General features: G+C 39.5%; 1 long non-coding RNA gene across 1 annotated transcript; it reads right to left on the minus strand.

The window, feature by feature from the left end:
* Nucleotides 1-1,077: 1,077 nt before the first annotated feature.
* Nucleotides 1,078-5,392, minus strand: LOC308080853. The gene is made up of 5 exons (XR_013932752.1): nt 5,313-5,392; nt 4,326-4,387; nt 3,698-3,789; nt 3,092-3,175; nt 1,078-1,391 (listed from the first exon to the last, which is right to left on the minus strand). It is a non-coding gene; the product is annotated as an uncharacterized lncRNA (long non-coding RNA).
* Between the last annotated feature and the right edge of the window lie 2,644 nt (nt 5,393-8,036).

The following is an 8,036-nucleotide window of genomic DNA, read 5'->3' on the forward strand; positions in this document are numbered from 1 at the left end:
GAAGTCCAAACACCACTTGCATTTTATGTCAGGATATTGTATCGATACGACCTGTAACCATATTTGAAGTACGACCTGTAACCATATTTGAAGTCCAAACACCACTTGCATTTTATGTCAGGATATTATATCGATATGACCTGTAACCATATTTGAAGTCCAAACACCACTTGCATTTTATGTCAGGATATTGTATCGATACAACCTGGAACCATATTTGAAGTCCTAACACCACTTGCATTTTATGTCAGGATATTGTATCGATACGACCTGTAACCATATTTGAAGTCCAAACATCACTTGCATATTATGTCAGGATATTGTATTGATACGACCTGTAACCATATTTGAAGTCCAAACACCACTTGCATATTATGTCAGGTTATTGTATTGATACGGCCTGTAACCATGGCCGATCTACTTTGCAGATAAATATTAAGCTAAAAATGACAACAAAAAATCACTTTCAAATGAGCAATATTTATTTTTTAACAGAGCTGGGGCCAAGACCTCCAAAACACACACACACCTCAAAACTCTTCTCCACACACACACCTCAAACTCTCCCTCTCTCCACACACGCACTTCCAAACTCCCTCTCCACACAACTAGGAACAAGGTAGGAACGACGGGTCAAGATTGGGCAGAAGTCTCTGGAGAACTGAACTGACTTTTTAAACGGAATGGGGTGTGAGTGATGCTAAAAAAATATTAAAATAAACATCCACACACACACACACACACACACACACACACACACACACACACACACTACCCTAAACTGTTCACAACTGTACTCCTAAAAACAGTATTAAAATAAAAACATCCACACACACCACCGTTAACTGTGCACAACTGTACTCCGAAGCTTTTGAAAGGGTGCATAAATGTTTCGTGTTCCAGTTCAGTTCCCCATAGCTTTGTTTGATTGGCTCAGCATCAGATTTGAACCAGAAACATAATGACACCTTCACGTGTTTCCAGTCCAAATCTGCCGCTAAGCAATGGCGCGCTACCTACAGGGCAGCGCTCCGTGGATTAGTGTATAACTAAAAGGCTTTACACTCCAGTGTCGCCTTCTTCCTTCTCACTCTCCTGCAGATAGTGATGCTTGCCCTCTGCAGCAGGGGGGTTTGTCTGGTGAAGAGTTCGTAGTTTGTGCGAACACGGTTGGACTTCGGCTCCACACACTTCCTTCGGTTTTCATCCAGGGCAGTTTGACATGAAGCCATTATTTTGGACAGCCGTCCGGCGCGCCACTTTGGTGAAGTTATTTTAAAGGCAGTCTTGTCTTCATCACTCTCGACAAAGTTCGCGTCCGCACCACTGAGGTAGTCCAAGTCCTCTCTCTCTCCTCCCTTCTGCCCAATCTTGACCCGTTTCTTGAAAAGCTGTGTAACAGATGAGAAGAGGAGGTTAGACTTTTAAAGCGATCAACAAAACTAAATAAGTAAATACAGTATGAGGGTTATATTATGGCTAGCTCTAGTCCCGAGCATTAGAAAGTTCTCGCTAACCTCTGGACCAGGAACAGTGCATTTTCCATTGACTGTAAAATGAACAGGTGTACATTATGACAAGGGCTCCCAAGCTTTTCAGGCTGTGACCCCCCTTCATAATATTTGAACTGGGGACCCCCCACCCTGACAAGCACTTGGAATTTTAGGAGTTGAGGCATTACATTTAGTTGACACGGTTCCACAGATAAATGTTGTGAAAATAGCTGATCTACAAACTCACAACTTGAGGACGTCCTCAGAGTTACTACAGGGGGTCCGCCAAATCTTTGTTTGATATAATTTTTTTTTTTTACATTAACCACTTGAACCCTAGCATCCCTTTTCTGAGGAGAACTTTAGCCAGAAAAAAGATCAGCAAAAGTTTATCTGAAACACAATTTTATACAATATAGAGGGGGTCCCTGCTTCAACTCTCTCTCAGCTTGGCCTGAAAACGTTGAAGACCCCTGCGTTAAACAGTATGTTGGTTTGTTTACTGTCGAATGAGAAAACAATGTTGCACTAAAGTAATTAAAAGGTCCCCGACCCCCAGTTTGGGAACCATTGAGAGTAGGATCACTACACTTGAGAAAACCTAAGTATGATTTTGATATTCACTGAAACAAGGCAGTTTTATGATGCTGAAAGCCTATTGTCTATGGTGGGAAGCCTTTTATAACCCCACCTTTTGTGTAAAATGCACTTTTTGGCCAGGAAATAAAACGTCCTGACAGAAAAGCTTTGATTCACTCAAGTGTGCCACCGATCTGGACTGGACAATAAAAAAATGCTATGACAGATCTGTAGAATAGGCTTAAAGGTAGGGTAAGTGATTTGCTTTGGTTAAAATAAGTGTTAAATAGCTCTATATTGTGATAGTACTCATTGCTATAGAGTGTTTGTTCAGTAACAGGAGTCTCCTTGTCTCTCCACCTCTTTATTAAACAGAAAATACATTTTCGTTTCAGTTCAATTTTATCCAACCAGGACAGAGAACTCAATCAGGATACAGATTAGGATACAGATTAAACAAGTGAAATGTGAAATGGAAGTGATGACACTAAGAAATGAGCAGACAAAATTGGAACTGGAACACTATACAAATTAAGCTAAAATTTTTTTACTTTCTCCTGATTGGCTGAGATTTTGACACCTACCGAAAAATGTATTTTCTGTTTATTAAAGAGCTGGAGAGACAGGGAGACATCTGTTACTGAAAAAACACTCTATAGCAATGATTACTATCAGAATATAGTATTTTAACCTTTTAACAAAATACTTTTAGTTTTAACCAAAAAATATCACTTACCCTACCTTTAAGATCAGAAACCCATGTTTTTGTTTTGGCGAGTAGTGAAACTAGTATATTGTTTATTTTTTACTACTAATATAGCTCTGGACCAGAGCTATATTATGGCAGCTACACAACCCAAGCTATAAACATTTGGACTGTATGACCCCTCTGCTTTGTCTCCTCCAGTGTATTTCTCAGTAATTACCACCTCACTGTTATATCCCTTACATAAAAAAGGTAATTGATAATTCACGTGATCAATAAAATGCAACAGTAATAGAGCAGGGCAATAACTCACCCGATCTTTCCTGCTGGTAAGGGTCTTTATCCAGTTCCATCTTCTGAGCGGCTTTGATGTTCTCATAAGCCCTGTTGCAGGCTCCTAGTGAATGAAAATTACAACACAAATACCAAGTTATGAACTCTAAATGTATTATAGTAAGGCATCTCAAAAGGATAGTGATCACAGATAGTTTACATTTTGTCTGCTCAAAGAAATGAGCAGACAAAATGTAAACTGGCAAACAAAATGGGGGTACTCTCCTGATGAACATTTATTTTCTGTTTATTTGAGAGCAAGAAGAGACCCCTGTTATTTAGCAAACACTATAGAAATTACCATTTGAATAGAAAACTTACCTTTTTAACAAAAACAACAATATAACATTTTGCAATATTAGATGGTTAGTGTGCCATCTGTTATCTTTAACAGTGTCAAATCAACACTAATCTACAATGTAGGTATTTAGCAGACGCTTTTTATCCAGAGCGACTTGCAGTAAGCAAGGTAACGCATACATAGAAAATACCTCACGATCACAGGTAAGCAGCAGGTCATCCAATTGTTAAAATTACAAGCAATTTAAGGACATAAGTCCCCAAATTAACGTGATATCAGACTTACTTCTGACTAGGCTGGTGGTCCACTGGGGCTCTGAGTCGTGAATAGCCTGCATCACAGCCTGGGTCACCACCTCATTGTGAGCAGTACGGAAGCTGTGGAAAATCACACTTTTAAGATACCCCTCATTAAGCATAATATTATTTTTTTCCTAAAATGTTTATCCCACGATTTTGTAACCCCATTTTTTACACCCAGTGCCAATTGTCTATGTAATCCTGGGCACTACCTTCCCTCTGCCAACCTAGGGAGGCCAGGGCCGAGCTCATGCCTCCTTCAATGCATGAGAGCCAACTGACCTTCTTATCACCTGACAGGGGAGAGTTTCCCTGGTTGGACGTAGCGCGTGGAAGGAACACGTTATTCCAACCAGTTCCTTTCCCCTCCATCAGGCGCCCCTGGCCAGGGGGAGGCAGTATAGTGACCAGGATTACTGCATGTTTTTGTGAGGGTATCTACCCTAGGAGACACGGGGAGAACATGCAAACTCCACACAGAGAGGCCCTTTCGCCAACCCCACCTAGGGTATGGGCACTGATATTTTCAGCATAACATGATACAAAAGTGTTATGTTATTTCACAAACAGAGGCATTTCAGAGGTGGGGGGGGGGGGGGGGGGTGGGAACATACCTGTCCTCCGGCTGGACCTGCCATCTCTCTCCGAGGCTTCTATAGATTTAACGGACGGTGGTCTGTAGGGACATTAATACAGTGGTGTCAGTCTAACTGTACTTTTCAGCCCTGACCCCCCAAAATAATCATATTTGAACTGGGGACCCCCACCCTGACAAGCACTTGGAATTGTAGGCATTACATTTAGTTTGACTCGGTTCCACAGATAAATATTGTGAAAATATCCGAACTACAAGCTCACAACGCCTAGCACTGCTAGGCGTGAGCTTGTAGATCGGCTGATTTCACAATATTTGCCTATTTTTTACATAATATTTGGCCAATTTGGTATTAAAAGGTCTTAAATTCCTTAAATTGTAACTTTATAAATGTGCAGATACCCTGTATACACTGTATGTTGGTGTGTTTACTGTTGAGTGAGAAAACAATGTTGCACATTAAGCTAATCATTTTAGATCGGCTATCGAGGTATTAAAAGGTCTTAAAAGTCCTTAAATTGTAACTTTATAAATGTGCAGGTACCCTGTATACAATTTTACTGTATGTTGGTTTCTTTACTGTCGAGTGAGAAAACAATGTTGCACTAAGGTAATCATCTGGGGACCCTCCAAATCATTTGGGGACCCCCAGTTTGGGAACCATTGCAAGTATGATCACTACACTTGAGTAAACATAAGTATGATTTTGATATTCGCTTAAACAAAGGCAGTTTCATGATGCTGAAAGCCTATTGTCTATGGTGGGAAGCCTCTCAGACCCCCACATTTTGTGTAAAATCCACTTTTTGGGAAGGAAATAAAATATGTCCACCAGACAGAGAATCTTTGATTCATTCAAGTGTGTTTATTCAAGTCCTGCATCACCCTGTTAGCGTATTTCTCAGTAATGACCACCTCACTGTTAATTATCCCTTACATAAAAAGCCAATTGATAATACACGTGATCAATCAAATGCAACAGTAATAGAGCAGGGCAATAACTCACCCGATCTGTCCTGCTGGTAAGGGTCTTCGTCTTTTTTATGTCCTCCGGTCCCGTCCAGCTCCATCTTTTCACTGCCTCCTAGTGAATGAAAATTACAACACAAATACCATGTTATGAACTCTCAGGCATGCAAACAGCCCTGAGGTGAAAAAGGTGACAACATGTTGTTTTCTTTCGGGTCAGGTGTCACACAATTGCCCTATTTGGGTTCAAAAAGGTGACTGTAGCTGAAAAGTGACACTTTTGCATGTCTGAACTCTAAGTGTATTATATTAAGACATCACATACATGCAGAGAGACAGTGTAGTGCCTCAGTAAAGTAGGATCACAGGTAAGCCAGGTCATCAAATTGTTAAAATCACAACCAATTTAAGGTCATATTACTACTCAGATTAACAGCCTGATATAAAACTTACTTTGGAGTTGGTGGAGGCTCAACTTTGGTGTCTGAAATCCTCTATTGTCTGGATCACAGCAGTTGTAACCTCCTCCTTATGAAGCGTTCGGAAGCTGAAGACAGACACACACACACACACACACACGCACACGCACACGCACACGCACACACACACACACAAACAGATGCATTTAAAAACCAAGACCAGACCAAGGTCAGTGGACAGTGGTGTCCAAGGCAATTATGTGCTGTGGAAGGCAGATAATGTTAATTATAATTGGATGCTTGGTCAAACATATCAATAATAATTTAGAAACAAATATAGTCTGGGAAAGCCAGACGATCAGAGATCTCTGCCTACTGACATGTCTGTGGTCATCTAAATTCAAAATGGTCACCATTATGTTAAATATATGGACTCAAGGCAGACTGTCTCACGATTATAAACATTTTGATATTGACCATTTGAGTACATACTGTACAGCTACCTTCACCAGTGGAATGCAAGTATGGATTAAAATTGTAAATACTAGTAGCCCACCAATTTGGAATGAGTAAAATGATTTTTCTCAAAATCTGCTGCCTTTTAAAATTGACATGTTTTGGGGGGTCTTTTTTGGATTGAGATGGTCCAGGGGCTGGGTCTGGCCCCCAGGCCCATGTAAAGACTACGCAATAAAGAGTGTATGAATGGTACCAATAAATGGACTCAATTACGCCCCATCATAGGTGTGCGCTGGTGTCACACAAAAATAGCTGATCTACAAGTGATGCAACACATTGTGAGCTTGTAGACCAGCCATTTTTAATACAGGCACCTTGTGCAACAAAGTATAAACCAGGCTTTATGGTTCATTTGTATCTCTGAGTTAAATTGTGTATCAACGCGTTAATCTTTGTATACAGTCAAATAAATTATTATGACATGACATCACAGAAATGTAACAGATGCCTGTTAAGTTGCACTGACAAGACTATTCATTCATATTCACACTTGATAGTGTAAATATACTCATAGTACTGAGTCATTATATTCACTGCTGATGGTTTAACACAGCCACAATTGGCACAGTGTACAGTAGGCTACAATAATTTAGATTACATTAGTAAAGGTCAATTGTAATGGTATTTGCCTTATTTTCTCACTGTTTGCATTTGCCCAGATTATTACTATCTCTATTAATTACCTGTCTCTGCACCAAAAGGTAGACACAAACAAGAAATAGCATAAGAGATTGGATGACAGCTCATTTTGGTTAAAGGTAGGGTAAGTGATATTTTTGGGTTAAAACAAACAATTTGTAAGGTTAAAGTACTATATTGTGATAGTAATCATTGGTACTGTATAGCAGGGGTCTTCAACAGGGGGTCCTCAGAGTTACTACAGGGGGGCCAACACATGTTTGTGTGATAGGAACTTTTTTTTTTAACCTGTTGAAACCTAGAATTCCTTTTCTGAGGGGAACATTAGCCAAAAATAGCAGATCTACAAGCTTGTAGATCGGCATTTCGGTTTGGTTAACAGTTACTGAACAAAATCTCTATAGCAATGATTACTGTCACACAATATAGAGCTACTTAACACTGTTACTGAACAAACACTATAGCTACTATCACAATATAGAGCTATTTAACACTGTTACTGAACAAACACTCTATAGCAATGAGTACTATCACAATATAGAGCTATTTAACACTGTTACTGAACAAACACTCTATAGCAATGAGTACTATCACAATATAGAGCTACTTAACACTGTTACTGAACAAACACTATAGCTACTATCACAATATAGAGCTATTTAACACTGTTACTGAACAAACACTCTATAGCAATGAGTACTATCACAATATAGAGCTATTTAACACTGTTACTGAACAAACACTCTATAGCAATGATTACTATCACAATATAGAGCTACTTAACACTGTTACTGAACAAACACTATAGCTACTATCACAATATAGAGCTATTTAACACTGTTACTGAACAAACACTCTATAGCAATGAGTACTATCACAATATAGAGCTATTTAACACTTATTTTAACCAAAGAAAATCACTTCCCCTATGCCTTTAATTAAGTAAAAATACACAGTAGATTATCAAAGTGGGGTCCAGGGAGGGACCATCAGAGGTTTCTGAGGGGGTTCCCTAGCTATATTAGTTAATATAGCATGAAAAAAACAGTTTAACCACCCTATTACATCAGCTATTTGAAAATAGCAGATCTACAAGCTCAGGTTGCAAATATTTTCAGAAGGGGGTCTGCAGCCAAATAGCCTCTATTTTGGATTTGGGGGTCCTTGACATGAAGGACCACTGC

The sequence above is a fragment of the Gymnoscopelus braueri genome (genome assembly GCF_963280865.1).
Source record: "Gymnoscopelus braueri genome assembly, chromosome: 24".
NCBI classification, from domain to species: Eukaryota; Metazoa; Chordata; class Actinopteri; order Myctophiformes; family Myctophidae; genus Gymnoscopelus; species Gymnoscopelus braueri.